The following is a 25427-nucleotide window of genomic DNA, read 5'->3' on the forward strand; positions in this document are numbered from 1 at the left end:
GGTCCCAAGAAAGCAGAGAATGTTGAGTAGCTCTGCATGCAACTCCTGGCTGCATAGAGAAGGAACTCTGCCATTGAACCCAGGTGAAGGCCCACACAAGGGTAAAGTCTTAAGCTAGTAGGGGGACCTGCACAGCTCTGCAGCTGCTGATTTCTCTAAAGAAGGAAGTCCTTCCTTGCACACAACTGAAGCCAAACCCAGTGGATCCTTTAGTCTGAATGGAAGGCCAATGACACAGCCAGTATCATCTTTGACTCAAATAAATACCCCTGATGTCCCCGGTAGTGGGAGGTCTGACAGTGACATGGGAAAGTAGCACCATGAGAATACAAAAGGAACCAGGGTAAAAGAGCACAAGCCTTCAAAATACGTGGTGTGTGAAGATGGAAATCCTGCAGCTCCAATTAAAACTGATACAATGTGTGAACTTTTTGAAATGGAGTTTATAAAGTGAAAATGCCTAGGATATTCAATGAGCTCAAAGGAACAATGGAACTGACAGCCAATAAAGCACAAGAGGATATGAGCAGAAATGAGAAAAACACAAACAAAATTCAGAATTGAAAAACTTGGTAAGAAAAATGAAAAACTTATTGGAAGGCCTGACCAGCAGTGTAAAAGCAATTTAGAACCAAATCAATGAGCTCAAAATTTGAAGTGAAGATAACAGAATATGAGGAAAATGTCAAAAAATAAAAATAAAAATTTAGGATAAAACCAACAACAACAAAAACTTAAGAATCATTGGGATCCAGGAGAACCATGAAAAATACTATAATATGGAATCAAATGTCAAAGACACCAGTGCTGAGAAGTTCAGAGCTAAAGAGTGTATGCATCCAAATCCTAGATGACAAAAAAGTACCAGGTAAAAGAGACCCAAAGAAAGACACTGCAAGGCACATCCTAGTCATAATGATGAGAAACATAGATCAAGATTGAATACAGAAAGCAGGAAGATCAAAATAGTTAATTATATACAAAGAAGCATCATTCATCATTAAGATTTAAAAGAGATTTTATCACAATCTACTATTCCCAAAGCTAACTGTGTGATATAGTGAAGACACTCAAGAAAATGAAAGACTCATCAAGAATATTTGACCCATCCAGATTCTAATTTTGGTTAGAAGAAAATATTCACTCCTGCATGAATAAACAACAACCGAGAAACTACAGAATAAAAACAACTTTAAAAGAATTAAAGGGGCTATTTAGGACAAGACAAATCCTACATACACACCACATTTCTATCGAAAGATGGCAAGAAAACCCTCTGTAGCAATCATCTTTCTCAATGTATGTAGAATAAACACAATGAGTAATAGATGTGGCAAAAACGAGTCAGAAAACTGAATCCAATGTTGTGCTGCCTACAAAAAACACACTTGAATGTCAGAAGAAACACAAACTCAAAGTCAAAGATTGGATGATAGTACTTCAAGCAAACCCTAGAAAGACTCTGGTGGATACATTATCACATGGCATAGACTTCAGCTTAAAATTCTTATAAGAGACAGAGGATGATTTCTTAATCTTCAAGGGGTATGTACATCAGGAAGAAGTAACACTACTAAACACCCAAGAAGGGGCAGAAAAATACTTAAACATTAGCTACTAAAGAAATTCAATAGCAACACAGTAGTAGTGAGTGACTTCAAGAGCTTTCTGTCATTTTATCGATCAACCAGGATAAAACTCAATAAGTCTTTTAAGGAAAAAAGACTATACACATAATATTTAATATTATAGGTAAGAAATTAGACTTTAAGATATTTTTAATATTTTGGCAATGTTTTATTAATATCTTTATTTAAACACCTTGATTGCAAATATAATAGTACTTGGGTTTCAGTCATATAAAAACACCCCCTCACCAGTGCAACATTCCCATGATCAACGTCCCGAATCTCCCTCCTCCCCACCCCATCCTCATCTGTACTCTAGACAGAAGAGAAGAGAAACACACAAAGCTGACAGGTCCCCTCAGTCTCTCCCAGTTGCCAATCTCACAGCAGTGCCAGACCCTTTCTGCCTGCCTTCACAGACAAAGGAGTGACCTCTCTGCCTGGCACCTTTGGTAGTCGGTTTTCACTCACTCAGTCTTTCTTGGCCTTTCGGCCTGACTGGTGCCAGGAGACAGTTATTGCTGAGAGCCTTCCTGGCCCTCTCAGGAGAACTTCAGGAGAGGAAAGAAGTGAAGAGAAACATGCAAAGCTGACAGGTCTCCTTGGTCTCTCCCTGTCGCCAATCTCACAGCAGGGCCAGACCCCTCTGGCCTGCTTTCACAGACAATGGAATCTATTTTGGCAATGTTGAGGTGAAAATAGTTATTAATAAACTTTATAAAACAATTTTTAAATAAAATTTTATTTAATTCTTTCACCAGTATACATTTCCATACGTAAATCTCCTTAATTCTCCTACCCTCTCTCATGCTGCCTTTATCAGACATTTTCACACTATCTCTTTTTTTTTATATCCCACAAAGGAGTGTAACCATTTATTGTCTATTCTATCTTTCTGATCCATTTTGTTCACCATAATACTCTCCATATTTATTCATGTAAAAGAAAAGTTTGTTTTTATTTTTTAACAACTGCATAATATTCCATTTTGTAGATGTACTACATTTTATTTTTGTTTAATAATATATTTACTTAAGCATCATTATTACAAACATGTTTGTATTTGGGTTTCAGTCATTAAAATGTACACTCCCCTTCACCAGTGCTACCTTCCTGCCAACACTAGCTCCCTCCTTTTCCTCAACCCCTTACCTATCTTTGGTACAGGCATTCTTTCACTCACTACTATTGTCATGATACTTGTTAGTGTAGTTTTCTAACTGCGCTCACCACTCTTTGTGTTAAACTTCATATTGTGGGCCAGTTTTTCCAATCCTCATCCCTATTGTCTCTGGTTATTAATACCATACTGTCTTTTATTTTGCTTAAATCTCACAGATGAGTAAAACTATTCTGTCTTTCTCTGACTTATTCTCTCTAACTTATTTCACTCAGAATAATAGTTTCCATGTACATCATGTATAGAAAAATTTCAGGATTACATTTTCTTGACAGCTGTATAGTATTCCATTCTATATACATACAACAGTTTCTTTAGGCACTCATCTGTTGTTAGGCCTCTGCATAGTTATCAAATTCTGGCTATTGTAAATAGCATTGCAATGAATAAAGGCATGCAGAGGGCATTTTTGTATTGTGTTTTTGTGTTCTGGGATATGTTCCTAGGAGTGGTATAGCTGGATCATATAGGAGCTCAATTTCCAGTTTTTTGTGTAATCTCAGAATTGTTTTTCAGAAAGGCAGGACTAGAACAATTTCCCACCACCAGTGAATGAGAGTTCCTTTCTCCCAACATTCTCATCAGAACTGATTGTTTTTATTTTCTGATTTTTGTTTTTTTGTGATGTGTGCCAATCTCTGTGGTGTGAAATTGTACCACATTATTGTTTCAATTTGAATCTCTCTGATCAGTGATGAGAAGTTTTTTTTTTATTTGACTTTTGGCCATTTGTAATTCTTCATTGAGAAAGTGTTTGTTCATTTTCCCCCTTTTTATCAGATATTTTCTTTTTCTTGTTTAGTTCTGTCTTTAACTTCTTTATTTTAGATATTAAACCTTTACCTGATAGTTATTGGATGAATAGTTTCTCCCATTCTGTGGTTGGTCTTTGTGTCATAGTCACTATTTCATTGATGTGCAAAAGCTTCTCAGTATAAGGTAGTCCCACTTTTTATCTCTGCTTCTACTTGCTTGAACAGTAGTGTTTCCTCCCTGAAGATGTCTTTGATCTCAATGACATGGAGTGCATCACCTAGATTTTCTTCAATATATCTTACATTTCTCGGTCTGATATCAAGGTCTTTAATCCATTTTTATTTGAATTTTGTGCATGGTGTTAGATGGAGGTTTGAGTTTGCTATTTTGCATGGTGCTGACCACTTGTCCCAATGCCATTTGTTGAGGAGTCTTTCCTTGCTTCATTTTGTGTATTGCCTTTATGAAAGATTAATTGAATGTCTGGAGAACTTTCTGTGAATACTCATGTATTTGATCAAGCTTTGATCTGAGTGTCTGTCTTTCTTACAATTCCAGACTCTTTTAATGACTATTGCTTTGTAATACAATTTCAAGTTGGGGAAAGTTATGCCTCCCATACACTTTTTCCTAAGGGTTGCTTTAGCAATTCATGGGCATGTATTGTTTCAAATAAATTTTAGAAGTATTTGATCTACTTTTTGAAGAATGTCATGGGTATCCTTAGAGGGATTGAATTAAATCTGTTCAATGCTTTGGGGATTATTGCCATTTTAATTATGTAATTCCTCCCAATCCATGAACAAGATATTTGTCTTCATTTTACTTGTAACCTGTTTTATTTCTTGAATCAGTGTTTTGAAATTTTCTTTGTATAGGACCTTTACCACTTTAGTTTAGCTGACTCCAAGGTATTTGAGTTTTTTTGCACTAATGTCAATGCAATTGTTTTTAATGTCCATTTAATTCTATCATTGTTTGTGTATAAAAAGGCCATGGATTTTTGCTTGTTGATTTTATAGCCTGCCAATTTGCTATACAAATCTGTTTCTAGAAACTTCTTGGTAGAGATTTTTGGGTTTTCTAAATATAGTACCATGTCATCTGCAAACAAATAGTGCTCTACTTTTAATTTCCCTTTTTTGATGCCTTTTCTATTTTTTTTTTTTTTTTGGCCTAATTGCTATGGTAAATACTTCAGGCACTATGTTTAATAGGAGTGGCTAGAGAAGGCAGCTTTTTCTTCTGCCACATTTTAGAAAAAAGGCTTTTAGTTTATCTCAATTCTATGTAACATTTGCATCAGTGGGTGGGGTAAATGCCTTAATTATATTGAGAAAAGTTCCTTCCATTCCCATCTTGAGAGGGTTTTTTTTTTTCTATCACAAATGGGTTTTTGGACCTTATCAATTGAATTCCTGCATCTATTTATATGATCAGACTATATGATATATTTGATATCTATGTTATATATACATATATAGTTACTATTTTACAGTTAAATATAAAAGCCTGACTGTTGTTTCTTCAGAGGATTTCCTTTCTGAGTCTCTGAAATTACAATGATTCTTATATTGTTTTTATTAAATTTATCTTAAAATTCTATTGCTGTATGTTCATTTATATTGAGGATTTTTTCCATATTTTCTTCATTTATCTTGAGGCCATTTTCCATTTTTTCTTGTTGTCTGAAGGTTTCATTTTTGATGTCACTGATTTGATCCTCAGCAGATATTCTTTGTTGGTGAGGGTACTTGTGAACTTTTTAATTTTTCTTATAAAATTTTTCAGTGTAATACATATCTGCTTATATATTTGTATTTCTACTCTCTTAGTCTCTTGCATTTTATGGGGCTAAGTTCCATTGTTCCTTTGAGCTCAATGAACATCCTTAATATTTCTACTCAAATAACATTTCAGAACACTAAAATAGGGGATTACTACTCATTGGGTCTGCTGGATTGCAGTCTTCTCCAGTAGCGCTTGGCCAAGTTTAGCATTGCTATATAATGGTTCCTTATGTAGTCTATAAGGCATTTCTTTTCTAAGTCATTCTCAAATTTCATATTACCTGGTAAGGCTCAGGAGAGTTTGTGTGGGTGAGAGATTATCTTGAGGTCATGGTAGTGAAAACCTGCTTTGGAGGCCACATCATGGGTTGGGGTCTCTATTTGTGTGTGAGTTGGGCAAAGTAAAACATTCCAGGGATATCAGTATAGCTACCACCACTAGCACTGATTTTGTGACAAAAGCAACACTTTTAAAATTAAAATGCTTGAGAAGTAACAAGAGTTCTATTTTCCACATAATGACAAAATTTATCTTAAGAACAGTATATTCAGCAACTATCTGAGCTGTCAGGGAGGAAAAACAGAGGACTTCCATTCTAAAGAGGGGAATCTAAGGACAGCCATTCATGTTAATTATAACACAAATAACTATGAAATAAATATTTCAATATAAATAAATGTGCTGATATTTAAAGATCTAAAGTTTAGTAGCTCTGTAGTTTTTCCCAATTATGTTATGTTACAAAATATATTCAGTTTGGGGATTTTACCTTTAAATATATGTGTGTGTGTGTGTGTGTGTGTGTGTGTGTGTGTGTGTGTGTGTGTGTGTGTATATGTATATGTTCTGTATAGATAAACATTTTCTAATTTTTATGTGTTACTGCAATAGTTCAGTCGACAGGGCATGTGGCCAATCTGAAAATTTTTTCTTTATTTTTTTCTGTTTATGTTTATTTTCATTTTTATTAGTTTATTGGCCAATGTGGCCTTTATCCCTTGTACCCCTATTGTTCTGAGCCTTATACGAAGTGATCTCTGAGCAGAGATCCACAAATAAGCCCTGAACATCACCCAAACAACAAGAATAATGACAATAATTCTTATTATAATTTATTTTTTCTGTAATCACCTCACTATAGATTTTCTTAAATAAAAAATCTTATAATTACCTTTTCACAGGACAGATTAAAAACTAAGGATGTGTAATTTAATTGGAGAATCTCAGGAATTGTTTTTTGTTTCTAAAATATTTCTTTTTTTTCAGGCATTTATTTGTCACATTGACACTTAAAATGAGAAGATTAAAAATAAATAACACTTGCAAATTGAACAAATGGGTGAAATAAATATTTTACATGCTTATTTTTATTTGCCAAACACATTTTAGGATTTTAGAGACATTTAAAGGTTGCTTGTTTGCAACCAACCTAGGTTTATCGTAGGCACTGCACATGACTTCCAAGTACTGCTATGAGTAATCCCTGAGCACAGACCCAGGAGTAAGCCCTGAACACTGCCAGATATAACTCAAAACAAATCAAAAATCAAAACATCTGTTTTGTCAAGTCTTTGCTTATAAAAAGCATGACTACCAAACCATAATTTTCAGTTCACAAGCATTTATAATATTAAATTCAATATTTTATTATAGTAAGTGAAATGAAGTGATCATAGTGTTTTCCTTGACATATATGCATATATATATATATATATATATATATATATATATATTTCTTCTTATATCCCATCAATGTTTCAAAGAAATTCACTATTACCTGTGGTCCACGATATTATTTCACTCAACTAAAACTTCAGGATTTTATATTTAACTGTAAAATTCTAAAATGTTTTACTCTATTTACTTATGCCTTTATTAGACAATTCTTTTAGAGGGGGAGGTAAGGAGTTAATTATACCAGGCTCTGTTGAGGTATAATTCCTGAACAAGGAGTGATCCCTGAGTTTAGAGTCAAGAGATACACCTAAAAAAGAGCCAGTGGTAAAACCTGTGCACAAGGATCAAATCCACCACAACCACCCCCACGAAAACAGTTTCTGATAGCTTAGGAAGGAGGAGAGTTCTGTATAAAGTTTAGAGTTTTATCTGGATTTGTTTTAGAATGAAAATGGTTAAAAATAACTCAATGTATAGGCGTAGACAAGACAGTATTCTCTTTGTTCATCATTTAAATTTCTTACTATTTTAAGTTTATGAACATATGGAGTATGTATCTTTGTTTTATACCAGAAGGTAATTTTATCTTTTGAAGCTAAAATTGTACACGCTATTGAAGTTATTTCTCATTTTTTCCTTTTACATTCCACCTTTTGTATTTTTGAGTAAATGTCAGAAACAGAATCTCATTAACACTATTCGGAGAATAGTTGCCAATGTTTCCATTCATAGACCTAATACTTGGAGTGCTTCTTTCAAAATCATATTAAAAAAAAACATAAAATTTAACATTACAGTGTCCTCTTTTATAAAATTTACATTGAGCTTTCTGTCTTCTACCTGAGCTTAATAGTTTTCTCATGTATTTGGAGGATAAAATAACATCTTCTGCCTGATTGTTATCTATGTGAGATATTCATTTCCAAAACTAATTAATAAAAGCAGATATTCATTTACAAAATATTATCTTCAGGGGTTGAGTAAATAGTATCTCCTATAGACTGTAAAACTCAATAGAAGTAAAAAAAAACTTGTTTTGTACATACAATTTTTATTAATTAAATTCTAAACTAGACTCAGATTTTTGCAGAGTCTGTACCAGAAAAGTAAGTGAAATACTGATATATCTTTTTGGATTTTCTTTTAGTTTCTTTAATGCTATAGTCGAGTGAAAAATTGGTTCAATTTATTTGTAATACAAAAACAAAAGACAAAAAGTAATTTTTTTACTTATCCATTTCATTTACATGGAAAACATTTCCAGGGAAAAACCAGGAAAGTTGGTTTTTTTTTTTTTGTTTTTGTTTTTTTTTTTTTTTTTGGGTCACACCCGGCAGCACTCAGGAATTACTCTTGGCTCTATGCTCAGAAATCGCTCCTGGCAGGCTCGGGGCACCATATGGGATGCCAGGATTTGACCTTATGCATGCAAGGCAAATGCCTTACCTCCATGCTATCTCTCCAGCCCCAGGAAAGTATTTTTATAGATAAAGTGCACAAAAGAAGTTAAACATCATTTCATATTCATCAAACATCATATTTTAATGATATAATTTTTCACAAACTTTGAGTTAGAAATAATAAAAATATCTATGTTAGGTAAATGCTATTAGTGTTTAAAGCAGTTTTCTTAACCCACAGTATGATACAGATAAAATACTAATCAACATTCTTTATCCTTTATACACCCATAGATTGGCATCTATACTGTATATTGATCCATGGCCTGACACTTAAAATGAAAGTGATTGATTAGTTGGTAGGCTGTTTGCAAGGCATATGCCCTATTCACTATGCTGACTTTCCAGTCTGATTATATTTTGTATGCAAACAAATAAGTAAAAGACAAATAAATATTTTAAAAATGCCATTTTCATTCATATCTGAAATGATTAAATTGTAGAATAGAATAGTGGTGGGCAAATATTTTTCCATTCTGTGGCATATACTTTTTATTTCGGCATTTAGTTCGGCATTTCTTGTGATGCAAAAGCTTCTTAATTTTGTGGTTATTTAATAATTAACATAACAAACAAACGGGTTTATATTTGCATCCATTTGTTTGGCTAATGACATTAAGTAACTAAGTTACCTCTACACTCTATCATAAAACTTTATGCATCATTTTACCCTCAGTATAATTTTTGAATTCATGCCTACTTTTTAGTTTTTTAATCCATCTTAAATAAACATTTTTGTATGCTTATTACGTGTGACTTACTAGATTCTAAATTTTATCAGGTTAAGAGACTTTCCTAAATTCTATTACATTATTTTAACTCCTTTGTAGAATATTAACTGTCCACATACTTGATGATGATCTGTCTCTGAGCTTTTATTTCTACCCCATTCATCTAAAAGTAGATTCTATTGTAGTTATTATAGTAAATACCATGCTCTCTTGCTTATTTATAGTTTCATAGTATAATTTTTAAGTTTGGATAAAGCCTCCCATATTCTATTTGCTAGTATTTCTTTGCTGGTTCTGGGAGGGAGATGAAGGAGATATACTATCTTGTATAAATTTCAAAGGATTTAGACTATTTCTTTAGAAATGCTATGGGTATTTTATAGTGACTTTATATATATCTACATATATATGTCATTCTTTGGAAAGGATTGTCATTCTGACAATATTAATTCTTCCAAAGCATAACATCAAAATTGTTATATCTTCTATCCCTTTCAGTAGTGATTTATAGCTTATTTTTGTGTAGCCAGCAATCTTTTATTAAACTCTACAGTAAAACAATTTGCAAAAGTGTAAAAATATAGGCATGAAATGTCATAAAATGTTATTTATATTGACATGGTTTTATTGTTATTGGTATCTTATATTATTTCAAGATAAATGATGATTGAAAATGCTTATCATCACCAATAAGGACTCTGGCCATCTCAGGTTGTATATGGCAATGTCAACAAATATTGTCAGTTCAAAATTTGTAATTTATTACTCAATACAGTGCAGTTACATATATCCAGATGAGGATTAGAAGTACTAGTACATAGTAGGTAGCATGCCACAAAGAGAAATGAATGCATTTAGGGTAGAAAAGGTTCCTTTGTGACAATAATGGAACTGATCATTCTGGAAAAACCCTAGGTACTGAAAAGAAATAATGTGATATGCATTTTACCTTTTCATTAATAATAGTGCAAACAATAATGGAGAGAGAGAAGTAAAATGCCTTCAAAGACTCTGGTGGGTAGGAAGAAAACTGGGGATATTGGTGGTTAGGAAGTGTATACTGAACTCAATCATGAACAATTTTGTAATTACTATGCTTACGTACAGTAATTATAACATTGAAATAGAAATCCACAGAAAAGATAGTTATCATATCCACTATAGAATGTACATGTATAGTCTATTCTATTTGCCACATGCCCTTATAAATGGTGCATGCCAATAACAGAGAATCATGGGTCTAAGTATTCTAAACACAAGAATATGAATTTTTGATTTGCTTTATCTTGAGAGCCTTCCATCAATTTAGTTCAAGGTCTTATACACCAATAAATACAGTAAATAGGTGTTAAACAAGAGAGACAGACATGACCAGAAAGCAAATGGATGGATGATAAACAAGGTGAAAAGGAACGGGCCAGAGCCAAAGTAGAGCACATAGGGAGTTTGCCTTGCATGTGACAAACCCAGTTTCAAATCCAGCATCTCCAATGGTGCCCAGAGCTGTCAGAAGTAAAGCCTGAGAACCAGGAATTAAATTTATATGAAGTAAATCCTGAGTATAACCAAGTAAGGTCCAAAAACTAAAATGAAGTGATGGAAGATAATGAATGTAGTAAAGTTTATAAATGTATCAAGATATTCAATTAGTCCAATCAAAAATTATGTCAAAAACAAGGAATACCAATAGTCATGCATCACTTATCATCAAGGATATCCAAATCCAAGCAACAATAAGCAATTGTTTCACACTTTTGAGACATTTCAGGAAGAACAGAAGCATTTGGTTGGCATGTCTGAATGTAAAAAGCCCTTATCAACTTGTACAAATATCAATTGGTTTAACCTTTTCAGAAAACAATCTGTATATTTACCAAAAATTAAGAATTTAAATTTTCTATTTTTTTAAGAATTTAAATTTTCTATGATTCAGCAATTTTGTGGCATGAACTTCAAAGGTCCCAAAATTATATTCCACCAAAAATATTTATATTCTGACATTATGTGCACTACTGTTCACAATAACCCAAATACAGACACAGCTGAAGTACTTAAGAGCAAATGATAGGATAAACAAACTATGGTGCATGTATACAGTGGAATATTACTCAGTAAAGATGAAATCATGCACTTTGCTGGTAGATAAATGGATCTAGAGATAATCTTGTTGAATAGGTAGGCAGAAGGAGTAGGACAGAAAAATTATAATTCTTTCTCATATATTCATTTTGAAGAGACTTTGCAATATAATAATATCAAACAGCATAAGGCAATCTATCCTGAGAATTGATCTAAGGAACTGAGATTATTGTAGAGGACTTCATGGGAAAATGCTAAGAAAATAGTGGAGGAAAAAAAATGCAGACACTCTGTTAGAGGGTTGTGGTTATGAAATATTGTATAAATACAATTCTATCATTATAAGTATTACAAATCACAGTACCTAAAATTAAAAAGGCACTAAAATGTTGGCTCAGAAGCAATAGTACAGCTTGTAGAGCACCACTTCGCACATGGCCAACCCAGATTTTATCCCTAGCATAAAATATGGTCTCCTATAGCCTCATTCTGAGTGATCCCTAAGTATAAATACAGGAGTAAGCCCTAAATACTTCCAAGTGTTACTTAAAAATTAAAAACTGCTTCTTTTTCATATATATATATATTTTTTGTTTGTTTTGTTTTGTTTTGTTTTTTGTTTTTTGGGTCACACCCGGCGGTGCTTAGGTGTTACTCCTGGCTGTCTGCTCAGAAATAGCTCCTGGCAGGCATGGGGGACCATATGGGACACCGGGATTCGAACCAACCACCTTTGGTCCTGGATCGGCTGCTTGCAAGGCAAACACCTCTGTGCTATCTCTCCGGGCCCCTTTTTCATATTTTTTAAAAGTGATTTTTATGGCCATATATTCTTTTACAATAAAAATACATAACTAAAATTTTAATTTGCTAATAAGCAGGAAAGATGAAAGCATTTTACACCAAATACTATGTCATTGTATATGTATTAGTAGAATAGTCAAGGAGAAGGGCCTATATTTCAATCTCATGGATTAAAAGGATTGACAAAATTAAAATATTCTCAAAAATAGACTTGATTAATAAATATTAATTAATAAATAAAATGAATAAATACCATTTAATATAATATATTATTAAAGATAAAATAGAATTAATATTAATATGAAAATACAAAAGAACATGAAAATCAGAGTAATAAAGGAGGAATATTACCACTCATTTTCAAACTGAATTGTGAATATGGTTATGAACAGTACGGCATTAGAATCAGAATATACATGTATGTTAATGGAGTGGAACTGAGTGCTTTTAATTAAATGTCACATATATAGTTAATTTATAACAAAAGAACCATTAGCATAAATATATAGTAAATTTATAACTAAAGAACTCTGAACTTAAAATGAAATAATGCTGCTGTGAAAGAATGATGAAAAAACTGGTACATGGAAAAGAATTAAACTGCTTTATTATCTCACATACTGTGTATAAAAGTCAAAGTAGATTAAATCTAAGGTATGGGATCCATTCATAAAATAAATTGAAGATAACAAAAAATCACTGCATAATATTTTTTCTTGGCACATAGGAATTCTTTCAAATGTTACTTAAAAACTAAAGAAAAATGTGATTATATAAACCTAAAAGGATATTATCAGCAAAGATAACTTACATTAACATGAAAAGAATACACTGAGAGGAGAAATATTTATATTTCATAAATCTGATAAGAAGGTAATCAAGCTATATAAAAACTCAGAAAACTCAACAAAAAAATAACAACCCTATCAATGAATGTGTAGACCTGAATAAACAGTTTATAGAAGATAGATGGATGACCATCAGGCCCATGAAAAAATATTTGTTGCCTTTACCCACAAAGATTTCTAAAAGTATTAAAGTAAATATGTCATATAATGTGGTGAATTCCTTTCTTGGAACCATTCAAAAAATACAGAAACACTACTTTTTAAAGACATATAAACACCTATTCATTGTAATACTATTTATAATAGTGAACCTCTGGAAACAAGTTAAGTTCTTGTATGCAATCAACTAAATAAGGTTTCATCCCAGGTACTGTATATGGTCACCCCTGCAATCAAGTATGATTCCTAAGCACAAAACTAGTAGTAATCTCTGAATATAGTTGGATTCTGTCCAAACTTCCTACCCCAAATGTAATATAATATATACTATTGAATGTACTTAGCTATAAGAAAAGATGAAGTCCATTGTGTCAACTTGAACAGAAATGGTAGAAATTAAGCTAAGTAAAATTATTTAGATGGAAAACGAATATCAATTTCCTCATATGCTAGAAAAAGACATACAAAAGGAGAGAACAGACAAAAGAAACCAAAAACTAATCATTAGGTTTGAACTCAGATCTGAGTTTGCTAGAGTGGGAGAAAAGTAGAGACTGAAATATGGAGGGATTCAATGAATTATACTGTGTCAGTATTTTGGTGGTTGGTGTATTATATATTTCATATTTATGATGTTGGACCCCCATATCATTTCCACTTTTGTAATAAACATAACCTTAGAAAACTTAAAAATATATAATACCTAAAATGTTACATATTGCATTAATATTTAACATGATCCATATATTATATTTGTTTTTTTAAATCCCCCTTTGCTAAGTTTCCTTATTGTTATTTAAGAATTCATAGCTGGCTGCTTCCCTGGTCTTATGCCATGGCTCCTTATTTCTACAATTTCCTGTTTTCTTCTTGGGAGATCTAGGAAGCTACAGGGAGCTATTTTACCGCAAGTTAAAAAAATGCAAAAATCCATAATGATATGTAGTTATAACACAAGTTATATTTCTGATTTTCTTTCCCTTTGCTAATATATTTACTATTATGGTCAATGTTTGATATTTTTGTTAAAGCTCCATAAATAATATAATTAGGCTTAATTTTTAATTCATAATGCAATTTATGTCTGTGTTGATAAGACATAGCTGTATATTACTTATATATATCTATAAATAAAAACATACAGTACAAACTTGTTCATACACGATAGTTTAATTGCTCCAAGAATTCCTTAAGTTGTATTAGTGAAGGAAAAAAGTATAAACTCTATTGATACAATAAAATAACTCAAAGTATTTTAGAAACTTCAGCATTTTTTAAAAGGTTTATTATGGTATAAATAATTCGGTAAAAGAAACTATGGTTTGGGGCCAGAGCGGTGGCGCTTACCTTAGACGACTGCCTTGTGCGCGATAGCCTAGGATGGATCTCATGGTCCCATATGGTCCCCCAAGCCAGGAGTGATTTCTGAGCAAATAGCCAGGAGTAATCCCTGAGCATCACCAGGTGTGGCCCAAAAATAAAAACAAACAAAAACTCTATGATTCATGGTTAATTCTGGGCTGTTATTTACTTCGCATTTAATTTTTGTGAATAGAGAATGTGACCTTTTCTTCATATATTGTTTATTTTCACATTGCTTTAGCATTTTTCAATAGTTGTAACTGAAACTCGTTAATGGATAAGTACAGGGGATAAATGATAATGAATAAGAGAGAATATTCTTGGCATTGTCTCTGGAGTACAAATGTTTAAAATATTTATCATCAAACTCTTCCATATATCAGTTTGATAAATCTGAATAAAGCATTACTAGTTTATTTTTAAAACTATTCAAACTATATTTTATAAAATTAATCCTCATGTACTTGTTAGATTATTTTCTGACACAAGTGCTCTTTGGGTTTATGTGTCTCTGCTGCACACATGTGTTGACTGAGTATATATTGCCCACATCTCTCCTGAGATAGATACTTTATACTTTAATGCTGACGAGTGTACTGACTCTAATCACTTTTGGAGAAACCCACATTCTCTCATGAATCTCTTCTTCTCTCTCTCCCTCCCCTTCCTAAGAATTTCTAAATAAAACCTGATTTACATAAAAAAGATCATGTTCTTCAAAGTACCAAGCATAAGATCTTTGAAGAAATCATATTTGGAAAAAAATGTCTTAATCAGTATAAGCACCTATCAGATACAAATCCAATAAGTGATGAGTGATGAGTGCCAGGAGAATCAGCCCATGGTATGAGGCTTGCCACAAAGAGCAGTGAGGAGTGTAGTTAGGACACTCACTCCGCTCGCAACTTTCATGACAATGAGAGAGAAAGAGAAAGAGAATGCCTGTACAGAAACAGGAAGTGGGTGAGAGGGAGGGAAGTGAGGACATTCGTGGTAGGAAAGTTGTACTGGTGAATGGCACATTTTATAACCGAAACTAGACAATGAATATTTCTGTAACAAAGCGTGCTTATATATATATATATATATATATATATATATATATATATATATATATATATATATAAGAGTTTACATATGTCAGGGCTGGCTCTATTTATATGATTTTACACTTTCCTCATGTTCAAAAAATTTATGTTCATTCATTTTAGAAACCTAGGTTAGAAAAATAAGATTAGTTCAAGTTGAATGCATAAATAAGAGGAAAGATAACCACATGGAAGAACTCAGATGATTAAAGAGATGTGACTCATCTAGCTCTGCTACAGGCAATTTCATTACAATTTTTGTTAAGATATGGACCAACTGAAATGACTTTTGTACCACAGTCCAGAATTTTTCACTCAATCAATGCTCAAAAATATAATTCTATGTATAATTGCATAAATTTGTGTTTTTAAGTATATGAGCTCTTCTTTTTTTGAGTACAGATACAGACAAACATTTAAAATTTTGGAAATAAGTTTTCACATATAATCTAAGTAAAATTTATAGCAAGATTACTTTTCTCACATTTGTGTGTTCCAGTGTGGAGATCTAGGATCAGTCTATCTGGATTACAGTCCAGCTGAGCCTTTTGTTCTCTGGTTGACCATACACTAATAGCTGAATCTTTTATTCTTCATAATCTTTTTTTTGAAAGTAGAATCAGATCCGATAGACTTGTTCATAGGATTGAATAAGGATACAAAGCTAAAACCCACAAAGTTGTTCTTGCTATTACTAGCAGTATTCTTAGTATCATTGAGTTGTAAATTTTCAGCATGACAAAAGGGCCCTTCAAAAACCCAGTCATACTTTCCCAACCTCCTGCACAGACTTTATTTCATTGACAATCTTCTGCTGCAGTGAAGTCAAATTGTAGTTCCGTTCTAAAATGTGCTAACTCAGTCTCCCTTATCTCTACTAGGGCTCTATAGCTTAGTTGGCATTTGTCATTCTCTTTAAACACAGCATCTTTTCTATTAAATGGAATGCTTTTACAGCTGTGCCTCTAAGCCATATCTTGTTCAAACTTAATTTCTCTTTCTTTACTTATTCTCCTAGATCTATTTTTCCCTGACTTTGGTCCTCTTCTAATTTTTGTTTCTTTTGTTTTGTTTTGTTTTGTTTTGTTTTGTTTTGTGGCCCCTTTGTCCTGAATTGAATTTCTAATCTTGGACCAGTGATTAACAGGTGAAAAAGATGTGTGTCTACTGATTCTGTCAGAGTTTGCACCTGAGATCTGGATTATCTCAGAGCCTCCTGAGTGGCATAATATTTCTCAGTGGAGAAGCATTGTTCAAAATTACAGACCTTCAAGGCATTAGAGTGTTTTAGTGACCTTTTTCAATCCATACATATGACAGTTGTTAACATAGAAAACATTAAAAATGTCACCTGAATTAAAGAATACTTAAAGACCCAATTGCATCATGCTGAAGTCATAACATTATTTTTGAAGCATAGCTACAGAATTGGCTCAGTGACCTCTTCTGGAAGCAAATCACATTTGTTACCACAAATTAAGTGTTTGTCTTTATTTGTTCAAAATTCAATGTTCTTTAATTACATCTAATGAACTGAATTATGAAACTTACTATTATTAGTGAAATTTAATTATAAAAATATCTGAGATGTTTCTAACATCACTCAGAATTCTCTTAAATTTTACGTACATGACCTGCTGTATTACCTGCTGTATTAAGCTACTTTGTCTTTTTCTATTTGTAAAAGTCCTATTGTATTGTTCTTATATTTATGATCTTTACTCAATAAGATGACCAATAATTTAAAATCATGATATTAAACAAGAATGCCTCTATAGTTCTCTTTTAATACAACATACTCTGTTGTATCAAAATATCTCATAAACAAACATCTACTTTTTCTTTCAAAGTGAAATTTTACTAGGAAAAACAAAAACTTCACTAAGATCACGATTCACAAATACATTAGAGCTTTCTTAGTACCCTGTGACCCTGCCAGGCTACCTCATATTGAGATTATTCAGTTCAATAATTGCTTAGTTCATAGAGAAAAATGCCCTAGAATTTCCTCAACTTAAGAAGGCCTTCAAAAATTGTTGCCCCTGGAGTATTGACCTCAAAAGGCTTGGAGGAGAACAAAGTCTCTCCACGACTTCTGGCACATTTTATCTCAGGAATAAACAAAGGCATCATTCTTTTCCTTGCTCTTTCTACATGTTTTGAATCTCCTTATTTCTTGTCACTCATATTTGCTGTCAAACAAGATGAAAAGTAAAAAAAAATATGTTAATGAAACATTCCTTGCTTCACTATTAAAGAGAAAGAGCTGGATCTTGACAGACTATCTAAAATCTACAAATAATAGATGAATCCACCATTCCTGGTTTTTCTCTACATCAAGAGACTGAATTTTTTTCTTAGCTAATACTGATTGAATTTAAATTTATTAGAAATATTAGGTAAATAATAGACATTGAATTCTCACCACATTTCTGCCTTATATTCAGCAAGTGTTTTGCTTGTCATAGGAGGAAGAGAATCATGTATCAAAGTATTAGAGAAAAATCTATTATAATCTGATCCACTCAATTCTAGACAATGAAAGAGAAAATTACTGTCCAACACACAATTGAAAAGGGAGGCTGTGGGTAAAAAACTATTTGAGAAACATTCATGATAAAATATGAGTAACTCAGTAACTAATGTTATTTATTCACTGTAGTAAATTATGATTTGAGAAACATGTACATGTACATACACATATGTATCAACACATTTGAGTTTCCAGTAGATGAAGAACTAGGGCACTTGCTATCCCTCATTAATTTCTCATTCTAGACAGAATTTTCAATGGTTCATTTTTCTGAGTTTCTAAAAATGTTCCTTCTAAATTTGTCAAATTAGATGCTGAGTAATTTAAAGAGTAAAAAAGATATTTTAAGCATTCAATATAAATATTCAAGCATTAATATTAAATTTAATGTTTAATATCAAATATTAAAAATTGGCAGGTGTTCAAAATCTTATTGATTGAAACCATTAGATGTAGGTGCTACTGAAGTATCTTTCTTTTACTTATTTTAAAAGGTTTTATGCCAAATCTTTTATGCCCATATATTGACATATAATTATATTACATTAATATTTTGTGGTTATATTTTAATAAACCTAAACACAAGATGTATATTCTCTTTTAACAAAAAACTCTATATTAGGAAATGTCTCTGTCATTCTTGATTATTTTTTGGTGGCCACACCTATCAGTGTTCAGGATAATTTCTAGCAGGGCTCAAGGGGGTCATATACTTGTCTTATTATTCCAGCCACATTATCTTTTTGATACATTAAAAATTAAAATAGAATCTAAAGTAAATTCCTAGTCTAACGATGTCTAGGGGACTCATAACTCATATATAAGGGAAGACTTTCAAATATTCACTTGGAAATTAAGGCTATATTTCACAACCACCCCATCCAACTTACATAAAAAAAATTTAACTTCTTTTGGGACTGGCAAACCTGTTAATACTCAGGGGTTGGTTCGGGTTCGGCATTCATGAACTCTAGAGACCATGTTGAATGCCAGGGACTGAATCCAAGTCTGCCATGTGCACGGCAAGACCCCTACCTTCCTTACTATCTCTTCAGCCTCATGAATTTCCAGCTTTGAATGATCAGAGCCTTGAAAAATTAGGATAGTAAAACTGATATTGAAGCATTGCTGTGATGATCAAATGAAAGAGAAGATTGTTTTCCAGTACACAATTGAAAGGGGAAGCTCTTTCTCCTATTTAACACATTTAACTACAACTATACAAAAAATATTTATCTACAATTTTCTACACTTCTGAGAAAAAATAATTAGGTAGGACTCTATTTTAAAGACAGACAAGTCACATATATTTTCCTCATTTTAATCGCCTTTAAATATGCTCAATTCAATGTTAATATAAGTGAGAAAAGGTAATAAATTAGGAAAAATCACTTTTTCCATTAAAAATACCAAAATATGCATAAATCTAGAAATAAATACAACTAAATTTTGCTATAAAATTTTTTGCTCTTAAAAGGGAGTGAGAGATATGAGTTTGAATATTTCATATGTGTGTGCATGTATAAAAATACATGTTTTGCATTATATACTCCCAACTCCTGGCTTTAATAATATCTAAATATGAGAAGTTTTTGATTTTGCTATTCAGCAAAAAGACAACTTTGGTAGAAAACAAATTCACATAGCACAGTTTGGGGAATCACTATATTTTTCTTTTTTGTTTTTTTTGGCCAAACCAGTGGTGCTCAGGGACCACTCCTGGTAGTTGTCAGAGGTACCATATAAGATTCAAGGTATAGCACCTGTGTTGTCCTCATGCAAGGCAAGTACACTATGCATTGTATTATGCTCCTGTCTACATGGGGCATATCTTAGGAAAAAATAATAAATCTGCCTGTTATATTATTTAAAGTTATTTCAAACTTCGAAAATACTTGCTCTTTGTTTGTTTGTTTGTTTTTGAGGGACCACACCCATTTGATGCTCAGGGGTTACTCCTGGCTAAGCACTCAGAAATTGCCCCTGGCTTGGGAGGACCATATGGGACGCCGGGGGATTTAACCGTGGTCCTTCCTTGGCTAGCGCCACCTCACCAGCTCCGAAAATATTTGCTCTTGATTAGAGTAATGAACATCAGTTGGTTAGTTCCTTATTGTGTATTATAGGTGATATTAATTTACTATAGAATATATGATTTGTTAAAGTTTGAACTCAATTACATGGATTTATTCACAGACATATTTTTGGGCAAGTGTCTGAGTCTGTTGTAGCTACTAAAATAAAATACCAAAAACTCTCAACAGAAATTTATTTTTCGTAGTTTTAGAATTTAAGTGTAAAATCCTGTGTCTGAAAGGTTATGTGTTTGTTGAGAGCATGTGTTTAATATATTTCTTTACACTTTACAGAAAAATAGTGAAAGAGGCTCAGGATACTTTTTATAAAAACATTAAAATCCATGCATGAAAATCTTTAATGCATGTCTTAGTCACATCTAATACCACTCACTTTTTCATTAGGAAATACATAATCTGGACATGTGTAGCACCAACATTTAGTCCACAGCAGCTGGTACACATAAGTACTAAAATTGAAGAAATTTGTACAGATCATAAATGCATTTTATTGTCATTTGTTATGCATCCAAATAATTATACACATTCAGAATAATTATAATTATGTGCATGTGAACAATATATATGTATAATTTATTCTGAAGCTTAAAACATAAGAGACATGATATATATTTTTAAACAATATACTTTCTTTTCTTAAAAATTTATTTTTGATTTTTTAAAATAATATTTCTTTGATCAAGATAAGTAGCACTGGGCCTGGAGAGATAGCACAGCGGTGTTTGCCTTGCAAGCAGCCGATCCAGGACCAAAGGTGGTTGGTTCGAATCCCGGTGTCCCACATGGTCCCCAGTGCCTGTCAGGAGCTATTTCTGAGCAGACAGCCAGGAGTAACCCCTGAGCACCGCCGGCTGGGACCCAAAAACCAAAAAAAAAAAAAAAAAAAAAAAAAGATAAGTTGCATAGTGGGTAGCGTGTTTGCCTTGTACATAGCTTGCTAGGGTTCCATCTCCAGCACCTGAGCCATACCAGTAACTGAACCTGAAAAGTAAAAGCTTGGAATAAGCTCTGAATACCTCTTGGCATTCTCTTCCATCTGTTTTTAATCTAAAATTGGCAAAATGTACTTCACTAGAACTTTTAGAAAAAATTTAAATAAATTGTGAATGTATCCAGGGAGACAATTCAAATAATTCCTACTTCTTAAAAAGAATCATGAATTGCTTGATTTATGAAAATATATTATAAAAATATATGTTTTATGTGACATTTTTTGGCAATCTCACTGCACATATAACACTTTCACCTAATTTACAATAATACTATTTTCTCTTTTCCCAACAGGTTTAGAATGCAGTAACTCAATGAGTTCAACAACTGTCTATAAGCATCCTATGATATGTTCTCTATATTGTAAGTATATATTTAACTAAATATATTTAATTTCTCAAATAAGCTTAATTGTAAAAAATATTTTCAAGATAGAATTTATAAATCATATAAATTTAATATAGTATAAGCTAATACTCACCCAAAATATAGATGTTTAAAATATTTTGTATGAATACACGCTATGCAAATTTAGATATTTGGCATCAAAAATGTCTATTGTGATGGAATAATGAACTCATAATTTTGTATACATTTATTATGCTGAATATCTTAGTAAGCGTATATCTCAGGTAGTTACCAGGGTACTATATACACTGCAGTGATTCCTAATCAGCTGGAAAGCATTTCATTGTAAGGGCTGGAGATTGAGATGATTCCCTGTGCCTGTGAGACTGGAGACCACCTGGATCATCCCAACAGTACTAGGTCTCAGATCTCCCAGAAATGCTCAGTACAATACTGTTAGAGGGGTGGGCCACACCTGGTGACACTCAGAGGTTACTCCTGTCTATGCACTCAGAAATTTTTCCTGGCTTCAGGAATCATATGAATGCCAGGTATCGAACCGAGGTCTGTCCTGGGTCAGCTGCATGTAAGGCAAATGCCCTACTGCTGTGCTATCACTCTAGCCCTACCTAAAAAAAATATGTAATGCACTTTCAACTGCAAGTCAGTTTTTTTATTCACTAATCAGTGTTATGGAATAATATTCTTTTGAAAAATATATTTCTCATTACCAGCATGACTCAATCACTCGTAGAGACACACACACACACATACAACACACAAAGTTATGTGAATTCTTTATTCAGTAAGGGACTCTTTTACCTGCAGATTTAAATTGTTAAAATGTAAGAGACATTGAAATGATGTAATTCTCTGCTTTATTTTGGGCTAAAAAGTACTAAGCTTGAGGGTCCAGAGATATAGTACAGTGGATAAGACACTTGCTCTCATGCAGCTAACCCAGGTTCTTTCCTGGATTAGCTATATGTGATCCATTGAGCACTTCTAGGATTGAACCTTGAGCACAGAAGTAGGAGGAAGTCTTGAGAACAATAGGATGTGGAATCAAAGCAAATAAATCGGTGTTAAATTTAAGTTCCAATCCCTTATTATGGGATATAAAAAACTCCATGAATTTCAAACATTGAATAATCAGACATCTGCTTATAAATTATGTCATATTTAGGGCATCAGTAAATAAAATTTCTTAACAAGCTGTCAGTAATTTTAGACCTTTGATAACCATTCCAAGCTTCATTCTCAGAAAAGATGTTTTGCTACTTTTGGTTTGAGTTGGGTTTGGTTTGAGATTGTAGGGTTTTTGGCTTTGTTTGTTTGTCTGTCTGCCTAGTCTTTGGGGAATACATCTTTAAAAAAAAAAAGTCTAAGTGTACCCATTGAACTTCTGCCTTACTTCCTGTTACTATTCTTTTCCATCTCCTTATTATAAAAGAGCTACTTTAATACTTAGGTATTGAATTTCTAAATAAAATACAGATTTTATTACTAAATTTAAGAGGCTTGAGTAGTTTTAGAAACAATTGGGGCAGCATGGGCTGGGTCATAATAATAAGAGGCTTTATGTGTATTTAAATGTAAGAGTTTTGTGATTATCATTCCACCTAATAGCAGATAGTGATTTTTAGTGACCCTTCTCAAGAAAATGTGTGTGGTATTTAGATGGACAATCAAATATGCAGGTGGATAAACAGGTGAAAGATAAAAAAATAAATAAACTTCTAATATGAATCCATGATTCTTTCCATGTCATTAACAATATTTTATTTAAGCATAGAGATCTTGTTTAGTTATGGTGATTAACAAAAAAACCAATGGAAAATTGGATAATTTTCAACAAAAAAATGAGGATACAATGCTTTTATGAGCTGTTTCCAGTAATACTATTTTATTTGAGTTATAAAAATAAGTTAATATTTACCTTGATAGAAAAGTCATAAGTACAAGCATGAAGAGCAAACTTAATACAAGCTACTTTTATGCTTTATTATTCTTATCCTTAAAAGAAATACATTTTTATTTTGAATATATAACATAAGCAGCACTGAGACTATCACTCCAATTATATGTTCTTTGTTAAGAATTAGTTGAGATGTCTTGGAAATGTGAATTTACTTTATTTAAATTGGTCTTAAATTTTTTATTTTTAGAGACTATGATTTCCTTGTAGCTACATTATAAAGAGACTAAAAAATACTTCACAGTGAATCAGTTCCTCTAGGAAAAACACTGGTTGGAAAGCACTTCAAAAAAAGTAAAAGCAGATAAAAATACCCTAAAATTTTCTTTAACCATGCACTACTGCCTGGTGGAGTTATAGCTATTTTTGTAAAACAGATGATTATTCCATGTATATTTAAATTTGCTTACTTTTAACTCAGTTCTTGAGTTTATTTTGTTTTTTAATTAACAAAGAAAGTCCCCCCCCCTTTTTTTTTGATGTCCCACTACTCCTTTTAAATTGAGATTATCGGTATGTTCAATTATAGATTGATGTTTGGGTCAGGGAGATAAGCTCAGGAAATAATAAGCTGGCCCTATTTAAGCCTTAGTTTAAGTACTGAATTCCTCCCCTCAGAATCACAGGAGGTAGCCCTAAAAGGCTCTGAGTTCTGCCATATATATATAATGTATATATATAAATACATTATATATGTGTAATATATACCATAATATATACATATGTGTGGAAGATGTCAGTTTAAAATTTTGCCTCTATATTAGTGCTATTGTAAACTAGAAATAAATACAATCCTTTATCTTTGTGGTTGGAATTGCATAATTTGTTTAAAAATAAACCTGTTATTAATGTGTAAAATCTGCTGTAAACCCCTTGATTTTATGAATACATTATATTCAGTCTTATTAAAGCTCAGACCAGAAGATGAATATGGAATGTTATCTTGTGTGACTAAGAGAGGATTCAGCAGTACAACTTCAAGATAGAAAAGATGTCTGATTGACAAAGTTTTGACAAAAAAATACTTTGCTATTGTAAATTTTTGAAATATATTTTAAAAAATATCTAACTCTATGCATACTTTTAAAAAGAAATTGAGGTTAAGTTCTAGGTCAGATCAGGTAAAAAATAAGTTGTATTTATGGCAAATAAGATTAATAGACTGAAAATCTTCAAGACAAAGATTCAAATCACTTATTATTAGGCTTTCATAAGATCTGTGGCATTCTCAAAAATACTCTGGAACATTGGAATTCCATGTACATTGCTATCAACTCAAGTCTAGGGATCACAATTTACATACAGGTTATTTATATTATTACACAATGTAAAAACCTATAACATATCATGAAAAATCAAAATACTCCATAAATTCACCTACAGTACATATTTCATTTTATCTTCAAAACACATATATATTGCTATATGTAATAGACATATAACTTTAACAATTAAATTGTATTCAATTTCAAATAATTAACTTTCATATATTCCCCTTCTATAAGTGCCCTTATTGTATTTATTGATTTACCTATTCTTTACTTGAATTTTTTCTTAACTTATAAAACTGTTGTTTTCATTTCTATAATTAACTCTTTAAAGGTGTGTCAAGGGCTGGGGATGTAACTAAACAGTAAACTCTGCATGGTTGAATGCCTGGATTTGAAATATAATAGCAATAAAAATGAAGAAAGATATTTTGTTTTTATTTTGGAACATTTTCTTTAATAAGTAGTATAGAGTAGCATCAAAAGCTCACTTCAGTCCAAGTCTGTGTCTAAATAGTCAGTGTATACTAATTATGTGTCTATGAAAAGTATTTATGCTTTTCCAAACTTTGTTTTCTTTAGTTTAAATATAGAAATAAATTTTAAAATATGTAGAATATAGAAATAAATAAACAAATTATAAAAGATTAA

General features: G+C 32.1%; 1 protein-coding gene across 2 annotated transcripts in view; it reads left to right on the forward strand.

Moving 5' to 3' along the window:
- The window catches only part of FUT9 (fucosyltransferase 9), a 162721-nt gene that overhangs the window by 60162 nt on the left and 77132 nt on the right, over positions 1-25427 (forward strand). For both annotated transcript variants that reach the window (XM_049771337.1, XM_049771338.1), the window contains exon 2: positions 21477-21545. The gene's annotated coding sequence lies outside the window, so the exon portion shown is untranslated. The remainder of the gene's footprint in view (positions 1-21476; positions 21546-25427) is intronic.

The sequence above is a fragment of the Suncus etruscus genome, chromosome 4 (genome assembly GCF_024139225.1).
Source record: "Suncus etruscus isolate mSunEtr1 chromosome 4, mSunEtr1.pri.cur, whole genome shotgun sequence".
Classification (NCBI taxonomy): domain Eukaryota; kingdom Metazoa; phylum Chordata; class Mammalia; order Eulipotyphla; family Soricidae; genus Suncus; species Suncus etruscus.